General features: G+C 39.6%; 1 long non-coding RNA gene across 1 annotated transcript in view; it reads right to left on the bottom strand.

Moving 5' to 3' along the window:
* The window catches only part of LOC122796334, a 635,752-nt gene that overhangs the window by 371,363 nt on the left and 247,297 nt on the right, over positions 1–17,092 (bottom strand). Inside the window, exon 2 of the long non-coding RNA XR_006363963.1 lies at positions 3,292–3,423. This is a non-coding gene — a long non-coding RNA (uncharacterized LOC122796334). The remainder of the gene's footprint in view (positions 1–3,291; positions 3,424–17,092) is intronic.

Here is a 17,092-nt window from a genome sequence, read left to right as displayed (position 1 = left end):
CAAAAGCAACACTTTCAGAGCCATCTTTTATTTGTATAAATACATTAAATATTCAGCAGCAGATATTCACAAGCATCTCTGTCAGTAGTCAAATGGTCCACTCTTAAAAACTGGCCTTTAATGATGCCATTAAATACATGCTGCAGGTGCATTATTTGTCTATGTACAAATAGCTTGAATCCCATATCCATTTGGTACAAGCACAGATAGTGATTTAATATCAAGTGTAACTATATATCTATCTATCTATATATATATATATATATATATATATATATATATATATATATATATATATATATATATCCATATTGCCATGATGTTGACATAGTACCTTTAAAAATTAATCTGTACCTTTAATACAGCTCCTTACATTAGTTAAAATGTTTTAATAAATGTGCTAAGTATATTGAAATAGATTCTGTAACCCAACCATTTCCTGAAAGAATGAGTCTTATGCATACCTCTCAACCTTGTAGTGTAAGAAATCTGGACAAAGCCTAAAATACTGGGGAGACAAATGGAAAATATTGTCCTTATAAACTTAGAAAGTTGCTATAATAGCAGGAATTGTGTTAGTGTGCATTTTCTGAAGGATATGAAATCAGAAACACAAATGTATGTTATTATTTAGTGACCTCAGTCCTGAGTGATTTGCCAGAAAGCCACAAATTGTATGAGGAGCAGACCAAAAATATGAGGTAAAAATCTGGACATTCTTTGAAAATCTGGACAGTCGAGAGGTATGGTTTTATGAGTGGTGTGGCTTATTGGTATGCACCTTTAGGCAGGCCATAAAGCATAGGAATCCTAGGTCTAGGATTATACATACAATTATACAGCTAATGAAATATCATTATTCAATTGCAAATGAAATTTTTTTTAACTTTGTAAACAATAGCTTCAAGTGTTGTTTTATTTATCTTTTTAAACAAATTACCTTCTAACAATAATTCTTTCATACTAGAAATATAGTCAGTTTTATTCATTATAACAACTGTTCCATCTTTATTGAAGCTGTGAAAGCAAGAACAGATGTGGCACTACTGTCTGCTCACACACACATGTTCCTATAACCTCCTGTTGCATGTAGAGTACTACATATTGAAATACAGTGACAGCATGCACCAGAAAACGTACTTGGAAGTTTTTGCAGTTACAGACCAGATGTGTCTAGAATGAAAGGAATGCAAGTGGGTGTTGGTCAATCTTTCTATTTAAATATGCAGTGGAGAGTGCTATACTGTCTCAACTGTAACTTTGGTGGTTGTTGCCAGCCCATATCTCATGATACAAGCCACCCCAAATTATGACGAGCTGCTCCCCTTGGGTGGCAAGTGAGACCACAGACTCCTAATCATAAGTGGACCATCACCTTCTCTTTTGCAAAGAGTATCATATCAGTAACACTTTGGTGAACTTGTTGTCGAGTCCTATTATGGTTGCATATACAAGTCACATTCTGCACCATTCCCTACCAAAGCTGTTCCCCATAATCACAGGCAGATTATAATAGGGGCAATTTAGACAGCTGCCCTGTGTCCACAGCTCCAGAGGCCCATGGCCTGCCATTTTTTTTTATATTTTGTTATGCTTAGCACTGATAATTCACTTTAGTTGGCTTATGTGTTGAACAGAACAGTCATTAGGGATAGATCTCCATTTGTACTTAAAAAAGTGTTAAACCACTGTGGTTATTTCCATCTGCATTCCGTGATGCTATTTACCTTGAAGCATTTTATCTATCTATCTATCTATCTATCTATCTATCTATCTATCTATCTATCTATCTATCTCTAAGTAAAAAAATGTTTTACTTAAAAATAAATACATAAATAGTCAAATGTGAATAGTATCACTGACCTGTGCAGCAAATTTTAAGTTTAGCACATATGAGTAAGATACTGCAGGGGGTGAACCCTTAGTCAAGTGTATTAACCCTAACCCAAATCCTGACTTCAGCTCAAACCCTAATGCTAACCCTAACCCTTTCCCTGACACTAACTCTAAAGAAGGCACACACCTTACACTAGCCCTGTCCCCCTACCTCAATCCTTAATGGTAACTCTTTATGATAAGTGTCTGAAATTTTTTAGTTTCGGGATACTTGGGTTTGCAATGGAGAGGTCTTTAGTGTGTAATTTCTGGAAATGTTAAAGTTAAAGTAAAAATTGAGGCCTGTAAGTTTGGAACAGTGTCAGGCATTCCATATTTTGAGATTATATATTAAAACAATATTTCCTGGCTTGCATAATCCCCCTGAATACAATCTTCTGATAAATGATTTGTTATTTTCCAGGTCTTCCTCCTAACTTTAAGCCAATATCTTGTAAGACAGGGCTATCTCCTTACTCTGCAATATTGTACATTGTTGTCATGCTCCTGATGAGATGGTTATAAATGTAGTATTTTAAAATGCTACCTATGAAAACAACAGCTTCCTACTCATTTATTTGTGAATGCAAACACAGAAACAAATAGTGTGATTATATATATCGGCAGCTTGGTTCGGAAAGTCATCTCATTTCTGTCACTATTGGGTAAGCAGTTGACTAATTATAAACCATTGTGTACATTTTCCTAATTTTTGCATGTATTGAGTCTTTCCCATGTATTCGTTTGATTTTCTTACTGCTTTCTGAATCAGCACATCTTCAGAAATGTTTTTCTCTAACAAGATGTATAGCTAGAGAAACTGCCTCCCTGGGCAGTGCCCAGAATAGATCCCCCTCAACCTGTAATTGAAGACCAAAAAACATGGTCATGTGAACCATACACTGGCAATGTAAGTCATTTAAGCAGCTACAAGATACCATCCACAGCTTACAGAATCACTTCCAGTACTACACTGCACCCATTTGATAACTTATTGCACTTCTACTCACGCACTCTACTGCCCAGGGCAGCTGTCAGCTTCTCTCCTTCCTCCCTACTGTGCTGTTTGTAGCATGCATCTAAACTGTACCTCATTGAGGATCATTCCACATTTTAAGTCTTAAAAATGTTATGTTCCACTCTGTTCCACATTAAAAAGCTCTATTGTTCATTCATTGTGAAAAATGTTTTAAAACAAATATTCATGGTGAATAATTATGCATCATATAAATTAATTGAAATAACTTTCAGAATGTAAATTGTGATTCATTTTAACCATGCCATGAGCTTCCTAATTCAAGTTGTTACCAGTGCTCAACAATTTGGCTTTATGTTCCAATAAACATTTGAATTGCTGAGCGTCACAATGCCAAGTGGTAAAATGTGGAGAACAAATGACTGAAAATCCATACTTACATATGCAAACTCGGCCATTTCTTGAAAAATTTCCTTTTCTCTGATGTATAGTAATCTCAGAGTTGGTATATATAAGTCTGGGGGTGAGAGAGGCTTTTCCCCAACATCAGGAGGTACAGGGGATCTTGCTTCCTGCAAAAAACAAGTTTAAAGGAGAAAAGTGGTATTTGATATTCATCCTTCTGCTGTATTTTTGTTCTTTTTTCAGTATTTTAAAATTCAGCAGTGCAAGTACTGACATTTCATTAGAGAGCCCATATGTTCCACATCATGGTAGGTAGTGTTCAACATTTTTATTCTTGTTGTGGTGGGGGAGGTGCAATGCAACTGCAATTGTACTGCATCTGCAACATAAGCCATAAGAGGGGAGATTGAGAGCTATGGTCTGTATCCTTAATTATTCTTGCAAAAATAATTATTATGTTACTAATTACTAATCCTTTATTCCTTTCTTCAGTCACTGATCACTTGTATTGTACTCTGTGGCACAAATGAATAAAGCTCTGACGGTAAACCAGTCCCATCTGGGATTGTTCAATAATCAAGGCACTCAATGATCTGATAATGGGAGATGGAGTGAGTCTAGTTGAATTTATTGTTAACATACACTAGAAGAAAGCTGTTGCAATGCAAGATTTTAGGAACATGTGGATAGCTCTGACAGGTAGTGTGTTCACATACTATAACCCTGAAAATACACATATGTTCAGAGAAAGAGGTAATAAGACTTTGTTTCATGAGGCGTATACATACTTCAGCCTTTCCAGTGAGAAAAAAAAATCACGTGATTATGGCTTGTATGACAGCTATGCCATGACTGGCTCTCATCACATGGGGAAGCCAATGGGAATAATTGTAGTGAAGGGCAGATGGGTAGCAGATATGGGGGGAAGTAGAAAGAGCATACAAGAAAGAAAAAAAAATGTAATCTTCCATTCATGTATATTCCTTTGCTTGAAAGATGCTAACTTTTTAAACTTTATAGATTTCTTTGAGATGCAAGACTGATTCTGTCATGTTGTAGTCCCCCCCCCCCACACACACACACACAATTGTCTCATTCAGAATGTACACATTAAGTTGTCCTACACCACTTTCATATGGCATCTGATGCAGATATTACACAATTGTAGTTAACCCCCCCCCCAGCATACACAGTACCACAGTGGCTCAATCCTTTCTATGTTTTAGAATATAAGCCTCCAGGCCTCCAGAATAGCAGACAGGGTTGTGGTAAAAGTTGTATAAAGTGTCAGCCCACTCTTATTGTTACTTTCATACAGCAGCCGATCTGCATGGGATCGTTTTCAGTCAGATGTCATTATGCCTATTGCTAAGTAATTACACTGGCATTTAATTTGTTTATGGTCTATAGTTTGAATGTTTTTAGAATTTGCTGTTTCACTCCAACCCAATCAAAAGTCTTAGCCTAATGCACTGGCCTTATGAGAATGCCACTTCTTAAAAATATATACTGTTCTCTCACCCTCGGGGTGTTACTGGGAACTTGCGGGAAAGGGCTAAGTAGGAAACAATACTCCCACTGCAGCAGTGTGACACTGTCCCAGAATGCCTTGATGACCATTCCTTCCCCAACCGTAATTTCGAAAAAGTATAGTGGAATCAGAAAGAATAGGTACACCTGGAGATTGAGGCAAGGACTGAAGTTACTGAGGTCAGTTCATGGTCAGCTGAGGAAAGGAAAAAAAGCGAGCCACCAACACGTGCATAATTCTGATTTAATACTTCTTTCATACTGCTTGCTTTGTGCAACAGGTATACTTCCACATTGCTATTCATGACGAATGGCTTATATCCAGATTACTACGCTGGTCATATCCAACAAATTTTACAGGATCCTTAACGACCACTTGAACTGCTAGATACCTCAGACGGGACCTCAGCAGTGCAGCACTTTATTTATGATATAGTGTAGTCAGAAGTTCTGAATCACAAATCCAAAACCCTGTTTTGAGACTTTAGATCTTCCTAGCATCAACAATGTGTGCTTCTTGATTGCATGAGTCTGTATACTGGGACAGCTTCTTAAAGAGACAATGATCTAAGGATTTAAACTGGAGGATTACTGATACAAATCCAATCCACTTTTTTTTCAATAGTGCAATCCTGTGTTAGCAGTTCTACAGAAAAATAAGACAGAAGAAGATAAAATGAAAAGTACACAATAATCCGCTGACACTTTTGTTGTGGTACTCCACTATAGTGAAAATGCAAAGGGCAAGATCACTGTGGAAATCAACAGCAAAGGTTTATATGAAAATGGTGGCTGCCTTTTTGCATTGTATCATGCAGGCATCATAATGGCCCTTCAAGACTGATTTTGCAAGGAGAAGATCTGCAGAAAAAATGTTAGGGTCTTCAGCCTGTAAGCTAAAGATAGTCATGAAGTGCACCAAGCCGTGACAGTATTTTTTTTTAATAGCAAGACTACAATATATAAAGCAATCATTTACTAATCATTGTTGGTTATGATTCAGTTTTCTTATGACTATCTTTATATATAGATATAGATACAGATATAGATATAAATAAAACAATTATAATGCTTCTGCATGCATTTCTGCATGTATGTTTCTTCCAGGAAAAGTACTAGATATCTCCGCATTAAGAATACAGCTACAAAATTGTTTTTAATATATGGCATATTTTTAATGTATAACCTTTTTGCTTGGTATACTGAGTTTATTGTCATGTATCCAGCAGCTTTTCTTTTCTTGCTTCGATCCCCAAAGGGCATTCTTGACTTGACATGACAGCAGTGATCTAGAAGGGTTCAAGTAAGTCAGCAGCTGTGAAAGATACTTCTCTCCACAGTGGTAGTGTTCCCATGGGAATAGTAAAGCTGTCAGTATCTACCATACCGATTGCCGGAAGCTCACATCCATGATCTGACTCCACATCTTGATCCATAATAATTAACATGTTACTGCACATAACTAGTCGACTGCACTACAATGCAGTTTTTTTCTGTCTTATTAATTAGTGCATTAAGTCACATGTGTGTACTGCCTCTCATTACACTGCTGTATGCCACGCTCTGTTCAGCAGCACATAAAGTGATTATGTCAGCGAGATCTTAACAAGCACACACAGCTGCTACGCACAGTTTAAAACACATTGCCTTATAATGCATGTTTATTCTCCTGTGTTATATTAGCACTGTCTTAAGAGTTTTACCTCAGTTTACTTCTTTCCAGCATCTAACCTTACTAATATAGGTCTCTTCTGGAAATGACTGCATCTTCCTCTACTCCAGTACTACACCCCCCCCCCCCCATATAGGGATTCAGAATCTATGTGATATCTCTTAGTCTTATCATGATTGTGTATTAGTTATTTTCCATAAATGAGAAAATTCATGTCAGTGACCATCATCAAGAATTAGCTTAGAAAATATTCACCCTTTTTACTGTCTTTTTACCATTTCTATACATAGTATCACCCTCTTTCATAGCCTAGACAGGTTTGTCTTGTCACTATATTGCAGTATGACCATTATATGTCTATTGGTAGCTCTTGCTTTGACATCAGGTTAGGCCTCAAGGCTTGGTTGGCCTCATCATACTCCTTCAGCCTGCTGTTACACTGACAAAATCCATCCTGACTAAATGATGTAATGAATCTCTCAGAATATCTACTCTTCTCTCAGGCTGCTAGTTTGTATATAGCTTAACAATTTCTTTTGCTGCAAAAGACTTCTGTAAATTTAAATATTGTACTACTGCAGTAGCTAAATCCTTTGATGGAAAATGATTTTTAAAAAAACTCAAGTCAAAGAGAAGCTGTTTTATGCAAACATTTGTATTATTAAAGAAAAGACAACAGTGAATATTAAGGCTATATTTAGTAAAGTTATTAATTGTGTCTCCTTTCTTTAAGGCAACCAGTTGTGCATACTAGGATTATATAAACTGGCTATTTCCTCCCTCTCCTGAAACAAACTAATTCATAGGTTAATACTGTTGCTCAGGAAGACACATAAAAATATCTGGGCCTTCACATAGGCCCCTTTCTGACTTCCATCAGTACGATTCCCTTATTGTTACTGAAGTATTAACCAAGTGAAAACAAGTTTTCAAAATCATTAGCCTTCTTAGCTGGAAATTTATTTTTGTTTCTGTTGTTAAGAAGATACTTATTCCAACATTTGATTCCTATTTTCTGTCAGTAAGGGATTAAGTGCACATTGGGCCCCAGGTCTTTTTCATACAACTATTCCCCAACCCCCTACATATGCACGTATGCACGTGTGCACACACACACACACACACACACACACACACACACACACACACACACACACACACACACACACACACACACACACACACACACACACACACACACACACACACACTTTTGTCTGGACTATGATCTCAGTATTTAATGCACATTTTTTTTTTGATTTATCTTCACAATTGACATTATATTTCACCAATAACCACAGTAAAGTATTCTAACCTGCTTACTTTACATAAATTCTCACTAGTCCTGCAAAGCTAGACTAGTATCTGTTCAACTTGGTCATGACAGAAAAACAAGTCATTATCATCCACAGACATCCCCTGTACTCAGCAAACATAATTTCCATTGTTGACTGTGTCCTCCTCAGATGTCTGAGTGTGGTAAAAATAGTAATTACAGACACAATAAAGTATTTCAGGTTTGTTTTACACATACACATATTAGCTGAAGTATACAAACTTATTTCACATACATGCACACTAGCCCTTCAAAGCCAGACTTAAAACTGATCAAACAATAAGAAGGTAAGTTACTTTCATCTACAAATAATCCTCGCACTCACCTAGCAGCTATACCAACTTTACTGTGTACATAGCATCTGATTGTGTCAAAAATGCCTCTCAACCTCTCAAAGCACAAATTATGGCAAAGCCAGAATATAATAAGGACCAAAGGCCCAGAATGGTGCAAATTTTAAATATTTATTTTATTTATTTATTTAACATTTGTTTACCAGGAAAGTCCAACTGGGTCAGGAACCCATTTTCAGCAAATGCCCAGGCAGAAAAGCTCCAATGATCCATGAAAGTTGAGGCAAATTAACATGAAAAGATAACAGCAAGTATTACAGCACACAGTAATAGGCAATGAATACTAAATTAGTACAGAGAGGTAGATACTTGTTTGATTGAATTATTTACTTTTCTGTGGCTCCATTTACATATTTGCTGACCTCTGGTTGATTTTTTTGTTTTTCTTCCACCCAACTGCTGTTGTGTTCTTAAAGTGGTAGCTTTTGTTGTTGCCTGGCCCTACTGTAAATATGATAAGAGGCACTCCTCCCTGTATCATCTCATTAGCTCATTCTACCTAATACAGAGATCATTTGGGAAGGTGAAATCCTTTAGTTCGTTAACCTTGAATTTTCTTCTGTTCCTCCTTTCTTCCTTTCATAGGTTCATGGGTAGCTACTAGGCTATCTGCCGAAGGCATTTATAAGCCTAGTCAGAATGTGTTGGCTTTCGCCACCCCCTTAGATTAGTTCCCTGTGCCTCTGTCCAGCAGAGCCACTGAAGTGATCCCCAGGGTAAACTTTCTGTTTCCCATCCACTCGTCAAGGTTTCTTTTGAAGAGTGTTAGCGAGGAGCTCTGCCTAATGAAGATTGGGATCTTGTTCCAAAGCATGGGAAGTCTCTGGGACAGGAATCCATCCCTCTAGCACATCCTATTTATTGTTGTGGTGAGGTTTAGATCCCTAGAGCGTGTGGCTCGAAGGGATAAGGTTTTCTTTAGGTGGAGCATGTTCATCAATTCTAGGTTGGACATGGCCTTGTATGTCAGGCAGAGATCACCTCTGAGTAGGCAGTATGCAACCGAGTACAGATAGAGTTTCTTCAGTCGAGCTACATAGGGCATCTGTTTGAGGCCAGTGATCCTCTTGGTGAGGAACTTCTGTGGTCTTTCCAGCTGTTGCAGGTGTCTTGTAAGGTACATCCCAAATGGGGCATTGTACTCTATGATGGTTCTGATGAGTGATGAGTAGAGGGGCACAATTACCTCTTTTGATCTGGATGTGAACCCTTTTGTTATTAGGTGGGCCACATAGAAGGATTTTCTAACCACTTTGGCAATGTGATTATCAAAGGTGAGATTACTATCTACTTTGGTCCCCAGATCCCTTATTACATCTTCTGCATTTAGGGGACTACCACCTATGTGGTAGTTTGTGGGTACTATGTTTTATCCAAATGGGATGACTATGTACTTTTTGGCATTTAGCTTGAGGCCATGATTTTGACACCAGGTATATGTCTCAGTGAGACCCTTTTGGAGGATGTCTGTGTCAGCTGGAGAGTCAATTATAGCCCCTAGTTTGCAGTCATCTGCGAACTTGGTCAGCCATAGTCTTCCTCTGCTTGCCTGTACCTCTGAGAAGTATATGCCGAACAGGAGGAGTCCTAGGACTGAGCCCTGGGGGATGCCACTTGTAACTGGTTTAGAGTCAGACCTAGCTTCTGCAGCTTTTACCATGTGGGATTTGTCCGTGAGCCAGTTGGCAACCCATCTTGTGATGTAGGGGTTTATGTTCAGGCTGGTGAGCTTGTCTAGAATACCAGAATGGGAAATGGTGTCTAAGGCCTTAGCGAGGTCTAGGTAGGCTGTGTGTATCACCTTTCCCTCATCTATCTCCCTGGTAACTGTCTCAAAAAAGTCCACCAAGTTTAGGAGGCATGATCTGCCCTTAACACAGCTGAAATGGTTAGGGTCCAGTGTTTGGTGGTTCCCAATGTCTCTGTTAATGAGTTCCATGATGATGTGCTCCATAGCCTTGCAGACCAAGCTATTCAGGCTTATAGGGTGATAGCTCCTGGGGTCTGTTGTCGCTCCACCTTTGTGGAGTGGAATAACCGTTGCTGTGCGCTACTCTATGGGTACGTAGCCTGTGGAGCGGCTGAATTTGAACAGTGTGTTTAGGTGAGGGGTTAGTTCGTCTTTGAGCTCATGTAGGATGCAGCCTGGGACACCGTCTGGTCCCATTGATGCTGTGTTTTTGGCTTTGAAGAGGGCTGTTTTAACCTAAGTGTCTGTGATTTCAGGGACTCTACATTCTTCTGGTATGGTTAGGGGCCCTTTTGGGGGTGAGAGGGGGCTGAAGTTTGTGCTAAACCTGTCTGCCAAGATGTTGGCGATATCGGTCGGTTCTGTGTATTTTGTGCCATTCTGCACTAACTCTGAGCAGATCTGAGCATTCCATTTTACTAAAAAAATGTATTCAGTTCCTCATCTCTCCATTTCCACTCTACTAGAAAAAAAAACACTTTATTCAGCTACTTTTACTATATTTGTGTCTCCTCCTACTACTCTATTACTTTATCTTGATTTTTCTGCTACTTGCTGTGGTTTGTTGTCTAAAGTCTTCAATTGCATCATTTCTGTTGCATTTATTGCTGTTTGTTTATAGCCTGTTTAAAGTGTGTTTTTCTAAGCCTCTTAGTTTTGGTTTAAGCACTTGAGCTATAGGCTTACCCCTTAGCTCTCCCTGGCCTTTCTCTCTCAGATTCTGACAAATATGGATGGACAATTTCCTACAGTTTCTTCTGCCAGTCTGGTTGATACAGGCATCCTGAGACAGTGTAGCAACTGCCTTATGTACTCAGACAACCACCTACTACTACCACCTAGGAACACAATTTGTGAGAGATGCAATTACATTACAAACCTAGAGTCTATGCTCTCTCCCTTACAAGCCAATATATCTTGCACTGAGAAGGTTGTCAACACAATCACTACACCTCAAACACCACCCACACCTACACAATACACACCCACATATGTGGAGGTCCTCAACAAAAACATATCCAAAGTAAGGAGACCAGTGAGGCAAAAACGTTTGTGATCTCCATAGCCCTCCACACCACATACCATGCATAGTTCACACGCCTGTGTCTCACAACCACTAAGGTGTAACCATAAACCCAAACTATTAGCCATAGGAGACTCCATTGTGAGACACACATATGTGCCTCTCACCAGGCTGGATAAGGAGAAAGTCATGGTTAGTTGTGTGTCAGGGACCAGAATCTGCCATATCACACATGCACTCAAGTCTCTCAACAACAGGTACTGTTATGACTCTGTCATAGTCCATGTTCATGTGAATGACTTGGGATGTACCTCCCTGGACTATATGAAGAGAGACATGATTGAACTCAATGAATATGTGTCCCAGATTGGTATGTCCCAAGCCTTAAGCAGCATTCTGCCATCATGCAGAATGATGCCTCAATACAAACAGAAAACACTAAAAAAAAAGCAACGGAGATCTTGCTTTCTCCGTTGCTTTTGCCCACAGCTCTGATGTACTGCGCAGGCGCGCAGTACATCAGAACTGCCGCGGATGCCAGACATCTGCGGAAGGGCAGTAAACAGGCATTATACTATGCCATTATTTAAGAAAAGTAATAGTTTCTTTTCTTAAATAATGCCATGGTATAATAGCAATAACCCACTTCTGGGTGTGGGTAATGCTAAATTTACTCACGGTTGGCTTTGTTTGGTCCCTCGGGCTCCGGCCTCGGGACCAAACCACGCCAAACGTGGGTAAATTTAGCATTACCCACACCCAGGCGTGGGTTATTGCTATATAGATGCATGGAATCAGAAATACCTGACAAGACAAAATCATCCTCCGCAAGGAAGAGTAAACCTGTCTGGTGGGCATCTGCAATAAATAAACTCTGTAACAAAAGAAAAAATTGCTGTCCAGGACCAGGAAGGAGCAGGTGCCCAATTGGACGCAATCTTTCCTTAGCCTGAACAAGCAAATAAAAGCACTAGTGAAATCCTCCAAAGCAAACATCGAGTCCAAACTGGCCACATCTACTGAAGACAATCATAAGGCCTTCTTCACATATGTCCACAATCTCAAATGAAGCACCCAGATCTGTTCAGAAGTGGTGGTCAAGGACACCACATATACAAATGCCGTAGATACCACAAACTTGCTGGTTGACATATCAGTGAAAATTTCACCCCTCTGCCCCCCCCCCCATCAGTAAATCAGGACATTCCCGGTACCTGCCCCCCTCCCCTTATATCTAGGGATCAGGTCATCACTGCTCTCTCAAAGTAGAAAAATACAGCCTCCATGGGACCCGATAACATCCCATGCTGCATTCTACATGAACTCAGGCAGGAACTTGCAGCACCATTAGGCACCTAATTCAACCATAGCCTGAGTACCGGCTTTGTCTCAGCTGAGTGGAGGACAGCCGCTGTCATCCTTTTACACATAGGTGGAGCGTACGCCAATAGGGGAATTATAGGCCCATCAGCCTAACTAGCCTGATCTGCAAGGCTATGGAACAGATTATCATGGACCATCTTAACAAGGACATTGGCAACCTCCAAATAATTGATCCAACACAGCTTGGCTTCATCAAGGGGGGGGGGGGGGGTCATGTCTGTTAAATTCGGTCAACTTTTTTAAGACAGTCACCAAAGCCATGGACAAGGAGAAGATGGTGCACACTGCCTTATCTTGACCTGTCCAAAGCCTTGGACACTTTTCCCCACTCGAGTATAATAGATAAACTCTTTCAACTAAGCATCAGTCCATATGTTACCAGATGGGTAGCTAACTAGTTCACTGATAGAACCCGCCTAGTCAAAATAGCAGAAGCCACCTCAAGCAGTAGACCTGTATCAAGCGGAGTACTACATGGTTCATTCTTGGGGTCTCTGTTATTTGAGAATTACTTTTCTGAGGTGCAGGCCAAAACCAGTGGGCTATGGCTTACCAAGTTTGCAGATGACTGCAAGCTGGGTACTGTCCTCAATTCCCCTAGTGATGTGGACATCCTCCAAGAGGGTCTCAACCAAACAAGTGGCTGGTGCTAGAAACATGGCCTCAAGCTGAATACCAAAAAATGCATCATCATCCTCTTTGGGGAGAGTGACATCCCCACAAATTATCACATTAATAACAATGTCCTAAGCATGCAATCAGTTGTGAGGGATTTGGGCACCCATATTGATAGCAACCTGACTTTGACCACCACATTGCTTCCATTGTACAGAACGCTTTTACATGACCCAACTCATAAGTAAGTGTATCTCATCCAGGGAGAAAGAAGTCATAACATCCCTGTATTCTTCCCTTATGATATCCATTATTGAGTACAGTGCCCCATTCGGCATGTACCTTGCAAAGCATGTGCAGCAGCTGGAGACACCACAGAGGTTCCTCACCAGGAAAATCCAGGGCCTCAAAAATCTACCATAAATAGATAGGCTTAAAGTTCTATCCCTCTACTCAGTTTCATACAGACTCCTCAGAGGTGAACTCTGTCTGGCACACAAGGCGATCTCGAACCCCACCTTGATGGGACTGCTGCATATCCGCAAGTCAAGCTCCACTCGAGTAACCCACACACAGCCTCTACCTGGTCTGTGACATCAATAGGACTTGTTGGCAGGACACATTTGTGTCCCAGAGTCTCCCCCATCTATAGAATAGACTCTCTCCATGTCAAGCAGAGTACCTCTTTACCCCTTTTTAAGTGCAACCTGGATAACTAGATGGGAAATAGAAAATACATTACTGGCATTCCACCCTTGTCCCTGTTGGACAGGGGCATCAGGTGCTGATTTGTTTCAACATGGGCTAAACTCTTAGCTAGGCTTATAAGGGTCTCAGGGCCAATAGCCTAGTAACTTCCTATGATCCTATGATCCTATGATCCTATACAGTAATGAATACAATATATTTACAGAGAGGTAGATACCATAATAAAGCATGTACTAGCTAGGAGATACAAATAATAAAACATGTACTAGATAGGTGATACTACCTTGCAAATATATATATATATATATATATATATATATATATATATATATATATATATATATATATATATATATATATATATATATATCAGGTAGGCATAAGTAAAGAGTGAGGGCTGAGCTGAGGGTCAGAAAATAAGAAGAGAATAGATGCTTAGAAGAATATTAGAGTAGGATGGGGAAGTAAGGGTGTAGGAATATATAAAGTCTCTTAGTCCAGTATGTTAGTAGTTAGTCGATGACGTTCCTATTTTTAGGGGCATTGCGTTCACCTGTTAGGAAAAGAGCAGAGGCAGGTCTGATTACACAGAAAATGTTTTCTAGGGTGTATTTGAAGTAATTGAATCTATTAGTGGTAGTAATGTTTGTTGGCAAAGAGTTCCAGAGCTTGGCGGTGGCATGAGAGTAAAGACACTCTCCAGCTCTTTTGTTTAGAATGTAGATGGTTCGGAGTTGTTTGTTTTCAGACCAGAGTGCTCTTGTAGGTATACAGGTTTTAGGACAGATTTGAGGGCTGGGTAGCTATCCAGGGTATAAATAATTTTATGTGCAAAAGACAGCTGTACAACGCTTAGGTGTTGTGTGAGTTGGTATCTATTGTGTGAGTTTAAGCCAATTTAGTTCTCTCAGAGCAACGCAGTGGTGGGAGCAGTAGGAGTACCCTGTGGCAAATTTCACAATTTTATGGTAGCAGAATTGGAGCTTGTTTTTAAGAGAAGAATGTAAATTGGTGTATGGGGGGCTGCATATAAGAGAGAGGGAAGCAAATAGGTGTTGGGAAGGGTTTTTCTGGTGGAGCTACCCAAGAAAGTTTTTTGTCTATAGAGTGTTCCAAGTTTGATGTGTGTTTTTTATGCTACTGCAGATGTGGTGTTCAAAAGGTAGTTTGTTATCTATGGTTGTGCCTAGTAGTTTAGCTGTGGAAACTGTTTTAATTTCTGTTTTATCTTGTGAGAATATTCTAAAGTCAGTTGAGACTGGTTTTGTTGAGAAAAGCAGTCATTTTTTTTTTTTTGGATTTAGAAGTAGCTGGGCTTCTGTCTGTCTCAACTGAGTTGAAGGTGGCTTGGGTGAGTTGCTGGAGATGTATGTTATTAGAGGAAGAAATTATGGTACTATCATCTGTGTATTGGATAATGGAGCTAAGGGGTGACAAGGTGTGAAGGTTGTTGTTGACAACACTGAAGAGTAAGGAGCCAAGTATAGACCCTTGTGGTATCCCAGTTATGTTAGTTTGATGGGTCTATATTATAATCATGAAAGTTTAATAGTTTGAATGCATAAACATTAAACTGTATGCATCGAGCTATTAAATGATCGAACACCTATAAAAATATTTTTCGGACCAAAAAAAATAAAACTAACGAGTGTAGGCAAGCCCCCCTGTACCCCCCACACCCCCCGCTACTCAAATATACTAACTCCGAGATTGCGCTACAGTGTAGGAAAGAGAAATCTTCTCTTTCTGCACCATACTCAGGTAAAGTGTGATCTCAGAGTTGGTATATTTAAGTAACTGGGGGTGTGGGGTGCCTAAATGCCCTTTACTTGTTTTTTTTTTAACAGGGTCTACTAGAACTTCGATGGTTTAAAGTTTTGATCACTAAAGTTCAATATTTAGTCATTTGAAGCATTGAACCTTTGAGATTCTAATATAGACCCTGGTTTGATAGTGGGATAAATCATTCTGCCATTTGACGCATTGTTGGTGGTTGGATAAATAGCTTGCAAACCACTGGAGGGATGAAGGGGTACATCTTACAATGGATAGTTGATGAACAACTTTATTGTGGGACACTGTCTCAAATGCCTTTAACAGGTCTAGCAATAAGACAGAGATGATATTACCAGAATCAAAGTATTTGGAAACAGTGTCCATGAAGGAGATTAGAGCAGTAGTGGTGCTGTGTGATGGGAGATATCTATGTTGGGTAGGAGTAATTCATTTTTTTGGATGAGGTGGTGGAGCAGCTGCTTATGTGTATATTTTTCCAGGAGTTTGGAAAGAGGAGAGAGGATGGAGATTGGTTGATAATTGGATAGTTCGATGGAGTTGCCCCCCTTTATGTAAAGGGGCGATGATAGATTTTTTCCATAGGTTTGGGACATTGGACTCGGCTATGGAGCAATTTATAAGGATACTGACAGGATATGCTAAGGTTTCTGCAGCAAGTTGTAAGTATTCAGAGGGGAGGTTGTCAGAGGAGACGTAGCATGATTTTATCTTCTGAAGTAGTTTTCGAACGAGGGAAATAGGGACAGGATTAAGAGAAAAGGGGATAGAGAATGTAGTACTGGTTTGTTGTGATGGTGAATGGTTTTCTTTTGCTTGTGCAGGAGTCTTGAGATAAGGGTGCAGGGGGATCAGAAATGGGGCTAGGGGTAGTTGTGGAAGTTGGATTTGGTAACAGTATGCCTATGCTGTCTATGAAGTGAGAGTTAAACAGGTTGGCTATCTCTGAGGGGGTTTTGTCAGGGTATGGTGATGGAGTTTGTTTAGAGCCTGGGGTAAGGAGGTTTGACATGTGTTTACAAAATTGTTTGGGTTGTTTTTGTGGTTTGCCAGTTGATTGGAAAAGTGTTGATTTTTGTCTACTGCTGTTATATTGTTAGAAATATGCTTGAGTAAGAGTTTTTGTATTAATATGCATTTTCAGAAGAACATGAAATCTGAAACCCAAATGTTTGTCATTAGATAATGACAACCCAAATGTTTGTCATTATCTAATGACTATAATCCTCAGTTTGCCAGAAAACCACATTATTTTGAGAAGCAAACCAAAAATATGAGGCAAAGTCAAGGACAGTCAATGAACTCAGGGTCAGCCGACAGCTGTGTAGATAACCCTCAAGTATTTTATTTCACAAAAATGAATATTAGTCCTTTGAAGCCATATGGTTAAATGAGTTAACATCAACATGGTAACTTACGTTCATCCTCAAACAGCGCCCACCCTCATCCAGC

The sequence above is a fragment of the Protopterus annectens genome, chromosome 3.part0 (genome assembly GCF_019279795.1).
Source record: "Protopterus annectens isolate FY-2018-M chromosome 3.part0, PAN1.0, whole genome shotgun sequence".
NCBI classification, from domain to species: Eukaryota; Metazoa; Chordata; order Ceratodontiformes; family Protopteridae; genus Protopterus; species Protopterus annectens.
Note: the sequence above shows the minus strand (reverse complement) of the source record. Positions and strands in the feature narration are given on the sequence as shown.